The sequence below is a fragment of the Nothoprocta perdicaria genome, unplaced genomic scaffold (assembly GCF_003342845.1).
Source record: "Nothoprocta perdicaria isolate Ctin4 unplaced genomic scaffold, notPer1 scaffold_136, whole genome shotgun sequence".
Classification (NCBI taxonomy): Eukaryota; Metazoa; Chordata; class Aves; order Tinamiformes; family Tinamidae; genus Nothoprocta; species Nothoprocta perdicaria.
Window position 1 is genome coordinate 416102 of NW_020454494.1, and position 11553 is coordinate 427654.

At 36.4% G+C, this 11553-nt stretch overlaps 1 long non-coding RNA gene across 1 annotated transcript; it reads left to right on the plus strand.

Moving 5' to 3' along the window:
- The first annotated feature begins 2366 nt into the window (after positions 1–2366).
- LOC112942868 lies at positions 2367–3377 on the plus strand. Its single transcript, XR_003248472.1, has 3 exons — positions 2367–2513; positions 2639–2833; positions 3295–3377. It is a non-coding gene; the product is annotated as an uncharacterized LOC112942868 (long non-coding RNA).
- Positions 3378–11553: the final 8176 nt, after the last annotated feature.

The window sequence follows — 11553 nt, forward strand, 5'->3', positions numbered from 1 at the left end:
TCATGGGAATTTGTTAATTAAGCTTCAATTATTTYTTATTTTTTTAATGTACTGAGTCTGTCGTATGCCATCAGCCTTTGCACAACTCTTCACAGTCTGTATCTTTTTGTGTATTTGAGTTTCCTAAGAGTGGCTTTTATTTTCAGCAGTACACTTTTCTAGAAATAAAAGACAACACACACAAAAATTAGAGTGTTCTTGACTATATTTACATATCTTTTATACTGAAAAATGTGAAGTCATTAAATTTACCATGCAGTATGTGATTGAAGAGGAGAACTAGCTTATTGGTTTTGTTTTTTTTCCCCTATTATGGTGTTGATAGGGTATCCGAGATTACAATAAAATAGAACAAATAAAAACTCAATGTTTTACAAATAAAATAGTCTTTAATTGTTTTTCTCAGTAAGGACTTTTCCCACCTCCACACTAATAAGCTTTCTTCTGTGCATCAACCAGCAACCCACTCCCTTTCTCTCTTTAAAGACATYGGCTATTCCAATTACCATTGAGAATTTTTGGTCTCTTATTAAGTCTGGAGCAGTAGGCAATTTAATCAGGTGGTGATCAGTCTAACATTACAAGAAACGACCTTTAGAAAGTGTGTCTCCTTCAAATATGGATACTCGTTTTATCAAACATGTTCTTAGTGTTTATTTTTAGTTTACAGATCTTTGGGAAAATAAATGGTGAATTTTGGACACTGTTGGGATACACTAAAGAAAGTACAAATAACATATTTCTCTGAACGTTATTTGCTTTCAGTATCATCTCCTGTATATCAAACAAATGTGCAATTTTGTTCTGCTGCACAACCTCCAAAAGAGCTGTTTGTACAGATTCAAGAGAACYACAAACATGAAGCTGAGAGGCTGAGACATTGGTTACAACACCTCTCTCTCGACAAAAGCATAGAATTCTGCCATATTTTTCCTACTAAAAGGAAGTGCTATTTCTTGCATGGAATAAAGAGTTTAGGGATTTTATGCCTATTTTATAACAGGGATTTTATTTTTATACTGGCATTGCATGGTTTGACATGGTGCTGCTCCMGCGAAGCAAGCTGACTTGGTTGATGTGATTACTTCTGTTCAATTAGGAATTGGTGAATTACACCTAGATGCCATTAAGTTGTTGCAAATTTGATTTTTTTTTTCAGACAAGGTCTCAAGCAACTGACCTTCTTTGTTGTGCTCAGATCACTTCTCTCTTTCTTTCCTCCAGTCATGAGAGTACAAACACATTCAGTTCTTTAAAAAAATCTGAATTTTGCCATTTTAAGCCCTTAGATCCAAAATCCTAGACTCAGAGCTAAGGGACTAGGTTTTTAAAATTCATTCCAGACCAGTTAAAAGTGTCCTTTCTTATGCCATTGGAGATGCTAGATTGGCATCACACAAGGTGAACAGCAAGTTGGAGAGGTTGAACCTGTCTTTTGAGAGAGTATATATTATTTTGCCACTTCTCCTCCAGCACTAACTTCGTCTGTGCTCCACAGTCATACACCAAATCTACTTTTATTTACAATTTGTAGACTTATATTGTCTAGAAATCTAAGTATCTTATTAATGTTATATTATATTTAGTTCTGCAATAGAGCAGTATTTAGCACTTGCAGCCAGAGAGGAAGATGCATCACATTCTGTGAGTTCAGATCTCTGAACTCCTTTAAACACCATTATTAAATGTTTCTTCAGGTAAGTCCCTCTCCTGTGCTTATTTCAGTGACGTATTCATAATAAAAGTTTTCATGAAAAGGAAGCAGGGCTCCTATGTTCTAAGAGAGCTAACTTAAAGGTGTTCTTGTTATAGTAGTTCTGCTTCAATTTTGTTGATGAAATATGAATCAGTTCCATGCCAAAAAATGATACCTGTTTCATGAGGACAGAATTAATGAAGATGCACCGATTCTTCTCCTCTATGGATCAGAGAAATTAACAACTGAGTGCTGTATCAAGAGTTACTTTGATCCTGAGTACATACCCAGGAATAAAATTTGACATTTAATTCTCTTTTTTTTTAATGGTTATTAAATAAGGAAAATACTCAGCAAATAAACCTCAGGAGAGAAGCCAAACTCAGGAGCATCTACATGGAAATTAAAAAAAAAAAAAAAAGACTGAATTTTGACTTTTTTGTATCTAAAGAGAAGTGGGTTCCCAGTGCTGTCTTCTTCTGGATTAGGAGTCACTTTTGCAGGATATTAAAGCAGAACATTAAAATACTAGCCACTYATACACACTTCTATACTTTGTTGAATATTTTTGGAGTCTTCCTTGAGCTATTGTCTCTAAGCAACATGTCAGACAGTGTTGCACTGTCTAATATAACTATAAATATGTATATTTTTTCACCTAAATAGTGAGATTGCTAAAACCTTTGAARACAACTATGTTAAAGGGTGGACTAGTTGCTAAAAGTCAGAAGATGTATATCCAGTTGCTTTGACTCTTCACTGTGTGGCTCAACTGCGAAAGCTGCTCAAAAACTCACTTGAAAACAGGACAGAAAAGGTAAGATTATGAAACAGTATGCTTTTACTATCTTATAGCACTTAAAATTAACAGTATTTTTTTTTAAATGTCAGTATTGTGTTCAGTAGAGCATGGTTTTAAGGCATACCTATATCCTTATTCAGATATGTGGATTCCTGAAGCGTATAACAAGAGATGAATTGAAGAAAGGTCTGGAGGGAATTTTACAGATGTCCTAGTCATGAGAAACTTTGCAAAAAGCTTGTGAAGCTGCCCACAGACTTGAAGCTGTGAGAAATCTGAAATGTCATGGATGACTGTGATGCTGCTTAAAATTGCTGAGGTTAATGGACTGCATGGTAGGTATTATGAATGTCTCTTATCTGCACTGCTCTTACAGAATATAGTTTTCCTCTCCTCATAACGTTAATTATGAAGCATACAAATTCTGAGACAGTATAATGGATGCTATTGTTTCATTTGTGAAAGCTCTTTGATTTTGTTGCTTGTGAGGGACAGCATACTGCATAATTCTGCTGTACCTAGTTTTATATGTTCGTCATACAAGACTGCTTCGTATATACTTTTTGCATACCAGTAGAACATTGTATTTTTTTCTTTACATAACAACATACAATAAAAAGCTGTTCCCATTTTTACTATAGTCAAGAATACAAAATGCACATCATCCAATATCGTAATTATTTCAGGAAATGAGTCAAGGATTTCTTTAGCCTAGTAAGTATTCTTTTTGAAGAATATTTAGTCTGATATTCAATCCTTGAAAGTTTCTGATTACTWTTTTTTTTTTTCCTTACAGGTCTCCTACAGAAATAATTTGAATTAAATCAAGACATAAGCAATTTTATGAAACATAATCAAACTGATGGCAAGGGTGTGAGATCTGATAGATTGCAACTGCTCTAGAGAGTAAAGTGCTCCATTCAAAACTAAATTAACTCCTGTCCCTTCCTCTTCTTTTCCTCTGGAAAATGTAGGAGATGAGACCATCTCACTTGCAAATACATATGTCTTAATAAAGAATACTGAAAACTTGTATTTCTGGGCTTGTTATTTTGTTGTTGCTGTTACACCAAATGAAGTCAGAAGGCAGAGACCTCTTCCACTGATACTCATCATGAAGTACTCTCTACATAATGATGAAATATCAAATATTTGTTGCTTCTATTAAGAGAGTTGTTATTCCAATATTTGAATTATTCCTGGAATTTCACTGGTAACCTCCCCCAGACAGAATTGATATTGGTCAGATAAGTTGTTATCCCCTATTCACTGACTCCCTTTCAACTGACTGAAACATTTGAGATGGGGAGGCTGTGTTCATTTATTGTTACTCCAGCAAAATTTAGAATACAATAGAGATTGAGTGTACTCCATTATTTCAGGATCTCAAGACCCTCTTTTCTATAATATGTGGTCCCTACTAGATTCTAGTAGGTTCAGAGCTTAAGTACCTTAAAAGCTCTAAAAATGTGTAGCTTATGCATTTAGCCATATCTGAAATGCTTTGATAAAACATTCTCTGCATCTATGTTATAGGAGAGGAACCATGGAGAGACAAGAGACAAATTATTGAAGGTTGGCTGTACTGTTGTTCATTGCTCTGAGATACTGAATTACAGAACTATTTATTGTGTTCCATTCTCCAACACGGATTTCTATCAAACTGTTTTACTGAAGGCTTCAGTTAACAATATTGCAACAATCAAATTCACAGCTATTGTTTAGATCTGAACTCCGTTGCTGTCTGCTCTCTGAGAACTTCCAGACTCAGTGAAGAATCAACTTCATCCCCCCCACACCTCATCTGGTGTTGCAAAAAAGGACACACTAATTACATATGTTAATAGACTGCTTTTAAGATGTTATTCACAAAAATAGTGCGTATGGAGAAAATGAAAAAGATAATAGTTTTTTAATGAAGAACATAGGGATAGTGTATATTAAGTATTATAAGATATTGCAGTTGGGAAAGGACACCATTGGGTGCTCAGTATGCTTGCTCTCAGTGAATGCATGGTATGGAATTACCTGGCTGTAAAACAAAAAATCACAAAATGTTTTCTTTACTGAATTGAGAAAGATCTCTGTGCCTTCTACAGATGAAACCTTTTAAAATGTCTTTTTGATAACACAGTTCTAATTTGTCTTGGACTTGATATTCTGAGATATATTTTAGCTTTTTTAGCTTAGTACTGACTGAAAAATATTTTATTACTCTTCAGTGGACTATGTAGGATGAACCCAGCCCCTGAAAAATGTCATGTTCAACAGAAGTCTAGTCAATTTTATTATTTTAAAAAAAGAAAGATTTTTGAGTCCACTAAGTCCTTGTCCTGATATCTCAGCCAGAACACAGAGCCCCATTAACACTCATGATGAAGGAAGCATGAACAAGTCTTCCTGCTGCTGTCAGTGCTCTGTCAGATGAAAGACCTCAGCTGCTGAGATACTAATCTGCAAAGTGTGAGCTTGCTGTCCACTTGCCTTCCATTACCGTTGTGAGCAGGCATGCTCTGGGATGGGACTGCATCGGGAAGGAAGTTCCCTTTCCAAATTCCAGCAGTGCTGCCCACTGCTCCTGTATCACTGGTGGAGATCCATGGCCCCTGTTTACACGGAGGCTTCATCCTCATGGTCTCTGGGCTTGCAATATTAAAACCAATGCTCAGCCTCTGTATTTTCCTCTTGAGCTTCTGCAAGCCAAATAAGCTATGACCACATTTTTTCCTTGAAAGAAGGAAGGGGCAAATGCAAAAATGTGAGAATAGCAAAGCATTTATCAGACCTCTGTGTAGTAAAGTGTGTGTTTAAAATGGCCATAAGAGACAATTTTATGCTTTGTTCCTATAGGCTATATTGCCTGTGTTGCCACTAGAATGAAAATTCATGGAATACATAGTAGATTCTATAGTAGTAGTGATGTTACACAGTCACACTAGATTCTTCACTAAGAGTTGAATCCTGAAAGTTTTGGAACATTGCCTGAGTCATTGACTTCAAGAAAGCGAAGTTCAGCAATAGGTACTAAGTCCAAATGTATTTGCTGCTTAGGCCATTCCTCAGGAAAATCCCATCAAAGCTGTTAATCTTACTGTCTTTTCTCATGTGAGCCTGAGCTAAGCAATAGAAACCATGATACTTACCTTAATTAATGATAAATACAGGAATTCTTAATTTATATTTTATAAAATAGGGAAGCAAACATTCATTCAGTAGTTTTTGAATGGTAGGATGTTAAATGGTGGAGGAAAGATAGAGTTCTATTATTAGCACACATAGTTTATATAATGTGCCATTCATTTACATTTTGGTGGGTTTTCAAAATTTCTGTCTTAAAAGCATATGCTGTGAACTACTATATAGTGAGCTTAAGTCTACTGGCACTACATTTTTTTTTCTGTGTTGTCTTTTGGGAAGCCCTTAGTCCATGCAGCACTGGCAGTCTGTGGATCACAAGAAAACCACTGCTTTCCTCTGAAAACTCGGTCATTTTATTCTGTATATTTTCTCACAAATCTGTCTCGATTCTGTGTGGAATTCATCTGCAGTCACACAGGAGGCAGGAAATAGATTTCCCAGAGGCTAATTAAGTACCTGGCCATCTGTTTGGGATCAAGACAGTATGGAATTTGATTCTTAGAAATATATGGCCTTTCTGATCATTCATTTCCCCTCTTACAAAAGAGGAATTCAGAGAATGTAAGAATGTACTCACAAAAGTGTTGCAGGGGTTAAATAATGTGCTGAGTAACTTAATGCAGAAGCACTTGTATGATTAAGTACTTTTTTTTTTGTATGATTAAGTACTGTTTTAGTTATTTTTAATTAGTTTAGGAATTTGGTCATGTTCTGTGTAGGCTCCTACAATGGTTCRTTTAGAACCTGTGATCTTCCCATGGGAATGAATATACAGGATGCTGCTTCCAAAATCACCATCTCAGTTCCACCAAATTAGACAGGAGTCATTGTTTATTATAAAAGTTCAGTTTCTTTGCATCTTTTTCAMATAACTAATTATTGAATGTGAGTTTGGGTCAAAATTACTCATGTTATTCTAAAAAGGTATTAATTGGATGGTTTTATGTAAAAATGATGGAGCCCAGAGGAAATATTGGTGCTACTTGGCAGGACTGCCTATATGAATGTCCGTGAACTCTCTCCTTCATCCTTAGGGTTAATAGTTCACATACAATGCCACTTATCATGCTTGATATTCTGTATACTGAAATAGAGTTTGGGAGGGTTCCACCAGGTCTTCATAACTGGTTTATTGCAGCCTACTTGGATCCATTTTGTGTTGCATGGGAGATGTCAGAGGGRTACAGAGAGTCAGCCCAGGGCCAGAATTCCTGAAAGAACAAAAATAGTCATATGTGGTTGTGCGAGTTTGTACACCTGAAAAAAATAATAGCTTGCTTTTCCAGGAGGCTTTTCTCCCTGGAAATTGCAGATAAGGCAGTCTCTATCTGGGCATGGAAAGCTGCCTATGAAGGGTGTAATGGTAGCAATAAGAGTGTGCCAAGAGCAGGAGCAGAGATGGAGCACTGTGGTGYTGCATTTTAGGAGTACAGAGAATTCTCTTGTAAACAGATCTATTCCTCTATAAATCAAAGACAGAAGTGCAGTCTCTTTGATGATAAACTGAAAAAAAAGAAAAAACCCAAAACAAAAAAAGCAATCCTGAGTTCACACCAAGTGCAGATTCCACTGTGCTTTTCAATTGTAGGGGCAAGTGCACAGCTGGATGGGAAAAACAGACAGTCAAGCTTCTCATTATTTTTGGTAAGAAAATCTTGCTTGTCCTTATTTTTCTACTCTTTTAGACAGAGACAGGAAGAGAGATTATTTCTTGATACCTTGCAGATATATCCTTCCAAACTTTATAAACCCAGTGTTTAAAGATTCATCTCTTCCTGGGGTTTGTTTGCTTAACCTTTCACTCCTGCTTTTTCCTCGTTAGTCTCCTTCAGAGATCTCTGTCACTGGGGTTGTGCTCAGGAAGTACACCACTTTTGGGGCTGCTTAATACCTGTTAAAGGGCTTGCTTTGCTGTGGGTAAGCTTTAGTAGCATTACTGATTCGTGCTGTTGAGGCCACCACGCTTGTAAACGCCTCAAGTATTTGAAGAATTTTAGCCACAGAGGTAGTTCCCTCGTTGCCGAAAATCGCTGTAATCTAGCTCTAGGTGGATAGTCACTTCTGAGCCTTTTAGCTTATTCATCTGTGCAAGCTCATCTCTGCTTTTAACTCGACTTTGCATCATTTCATTTGCTCTCATCCTAAATTGCTAGCTCTCTGCTTGGCGGCTAGTGCAATGGAGCCTGATTCCAGATTGTGACTTCTAGATGCTATAGAAACAGAAATAAATATTTTCCACWTTTTTTTTTGTATTTTGTATTATGTAAGCGCACTAGTAACAATGCATAGCAGAGGGAATGCAGTAAGTGAAATGTACTGTGCAGAGCTTCCGCTTTGTTGCTTAGCAATTAAATGTATGCACGTAGCAGCAGCACTGACAAAAAATGCTAATAAAAGGTGACAAGTTATATCTCCAGAAAAAAATTACACAATTAAGAAAAAAAAAGATCTCTGACAAGATACAGGAGCAGCAGCAAATGGTACATACTGGTAGATCCTGTCCCTCCTGAAGCAAGATCTTCAGGTACTGGCCACTAGAGGGGCTGAKATGATGGGAATAGAAGGGATCCACATTTATAGCATGGGCTACAGACACACAATTGTGCAAACATCATGGTAAGGCTTTCTGTTGTTGGTGTTGTTGTTCCTTTATTACTTGTACGTATTTTTATCTGTGAGATGTCTAAGAAACGTTCTGTTTTCTTCGTTGCATTTTTTCTTCTTGCTGTTCAGGTTTGCAGATTTTTCACAGCATCTGTTTGAATCAAATTTCTGACTTTCCTAGCAGATGCATTGTCAGAGTAAGGTTTTATTTATATAATATGATGCAACCTATCGTGTTAATATAAATAGATTTGTATTTTAAATTGGTCCTCTAATAATGCTGAACTGCTTCGTTTTCTGTTTTAATTCAGAGGAAACATGAAGCAGAGGAACTGCATTGTAGGCTGCAATTTTGAAAAAGCCCAGCATTTAAAGACTCCTGTCTTTCTGGGATTTGTTTGCTTAACCTTTCACTCCTGCTTTCTCCTCGTTAGTCTCCTTCAGAGATCTCGGTCACTTGGGTTGTGCTCAGGAAGTGCACCACTTCTTGGACTGGTTAATACCTATTAAAGGGCTTGCTTTGCTGTGGCTAGGCATAGTGGTCAGGACCATTTTAGAGCTTTTGCCCATCAGTCTTGACACACTATTGCATTAAATTCTTTTCACTCTATTGAGTAAGAGAATTATTTACAAGCTGGGAATAATTGCTGTTACCTAGTTTGTTCATCTCTATGGTATTTAGCAAATACTGCTAATTATGTACAGGATTTCAGTTCTTTTTCTTATAGCAATTCTTATTTTTTAGAGCTTTCCCTCATTAGATTTCTTCTCTCCATAGCGCTGATTCTGCAGTTGACAGTCTGCCTACGTAGTGACTTGCAGGATCTGGGCCCAATTTTGATCTATTCATATTTTATTCCATTTCATTTTGACTGAATGGAACTACAGATGTAGACATACTTGTTGTCAGTGCTATCTCAAGTTGTGCCAAATCATCAGACAGTCCGGTGGAGTTTTCTGTGCTTTGCTGAAACTCCTGTGTTTTTAGTCAAGTGCTATTGAAAAATACTATTTATCAAGAAAAAGAAAAGGAGAAAAGTAAACTAACTTGTGGCTTGTTTCAGCTATMCCCAATTCCCCATCCCTTGTCTTAGAAAAAAAAATTACTGAACCAGGTTTCTGGACACTGAATCAGTGCAGATCAGATTGTTTTCCAGAGAAATAAAATGAATCGAACTTATTTTAGTTCATGTATCTTACTTCTTAAGAAATAAAAATGAAAACATACAGTAAAAACAATGATGCCAATTCAGAGCATTACATGTCTTCTCTTTCCCAACTTCTTTATGAGTACTGATTAAACCCTAATTGAGATAACTTTTTTTGCACATAGAACAATGCTGTCATATGATGCAAGCAACAAAAAGCTATTTAGAGAGTTTTTTTCTAGTTAACCCACTAGATGTGGGTCCATTTCCCCTTCCCTCCTCCCCCCCAGTCCATTAATGAGTCTTTTGGCATAAGCTAAGCAGGTAGGAATACAAGTGGAATTATATCTAGATCCCCTAATCTTTCCAAAACAGCTGGAGCAGGGAAATCAGAATGCAAGTTAGAAGAGCATTGGAAGAGCAAAAGATGATTATGATAAAATACTTTGTGTGCATTTGGTTATGATTTTTTATAATGAGCTCAATGGTGTCTTTTTTTTTTTTTAAGCATTGGTTCAAATGTCCCAAAAAGGAAAGATTTGAATGCACATGATATAAAAACAAATTTCCCTAATTTTGCTCTTCCTCTTTCACTCACTCCACTGAGTATTATCATGGAAAAGTAAGCTTTGAGGGAATGGGATGATGCAGAGAGTATTTGTGAAATACTCTTCTACAAAAGCTACATTTTGGAAACTATCTCCAAATAAGTGTGTGCTATCCAAAAGTAACAGTTTTTATTTTATGCTCACTAAGACTTTATAATTTGTGCATTTTTCTTCCTTCCYACGTTATCCTGCAGTGACATGCAAACATGGTGTGTGCATGTTTGCACATATATGTGTGTGTGTATGTGTATATATAATGGCATATAGAAAAGTGAATACTTTACAGAGATTCCTATTTAAATGTCTGCCTGCCAATACATGCAGTTTGTTCTTTTTTAAGTAGCCTCCTCCTGGTAGTGCCTTCACTAAGATTCTCACCAATTCCCRTGTAGTGTTCTGTAAATACCCTGTGAGAATGACTAGCAGGGAGGATGATCTTGCATAACAGGCAGCTGACTAATATAGAACAGGAACATTGATTTACAATGACAKAAATAGTCTCAGCCTTGTTCTGATTTTGACATTTGAAGTTTTGGGATTACACTCGTGAATATTTCCGTGGTTGAGTTTCCGGCAGTCACTCGAGGTGGTCAGATATTGCACCGTTCTTGGGAGGAGCAGGAAAGTCATAAAACCATTCCAAACATTATGTAGAGGGTAAGGTGAGTCATGGATATGACTGCTGCACAGAGAGGTTATGTGGAAATGATGTAAAGGAACCCTACCCTATACGACTTCCTTCAGTATATACCATAGCAGACCTCAATATTTTATCCATATTTCCAAATGTGCTACCTTGTCCTCCCTATTTTATTCACCTCATGCAGCACTGTATCTTGCCCTAAGCTGTTCSTTTGTTTTATCCAGTGACACCAAGGCAGGGTTTAGAAGGGGTACCACCTCCAGAAACCTAGCCATGTAATGAAAACCTGGTATCCATCCCTTATCTGCTGCTTCATCAGTTTTGGACCAGTTCTTCATAAATGGTCTTGTTAGAAAAGACCTCATAAAACTTCAAATACAACATCATGCATTTATTACATAAATAGCGATGCATCTCTTTCTTTGCTATAATGGTTGCAGTACTTACCATTACTTACAGTGAACTGGATCTGAATTCCTAAAGCAGGAAAAAAGACAGGGAAGAAATGACTGTGTAGATTGCCAGGTTTAAGAAAAGGTTTCTAATAACTAAGCCCTGAAAAGAAATCAGTGCTTTATCAGTGCCATAGAAAAGAAAAGAAAAGAAAAGAAAAGAAAAAAGAAAAGAAAAGAAAAGAAAAGAAAAGAAAAGAAAAGAAAAGAAAAGAAAAGAAAAGAAAAGAAAAGAAAAGAAAAGAAAAGAAAAGAAAAGAAAAGAAAAGAGAAAATAAAAGAAGAAAAGAAAGAAAACACAGCTCTTAGAACTGCAAAATTTGTTGTGTCTGCCTCTGTTTATTTAGCTTTGATATTGTAAAAAAAAAAACTGAACAAGAGAAGGAAAGGAAAAGAATGGCATAAGAGTGGCCAAATATACAGTACATGTGTGTTAAACACGTGCCTAATTTTCAGGTTTTC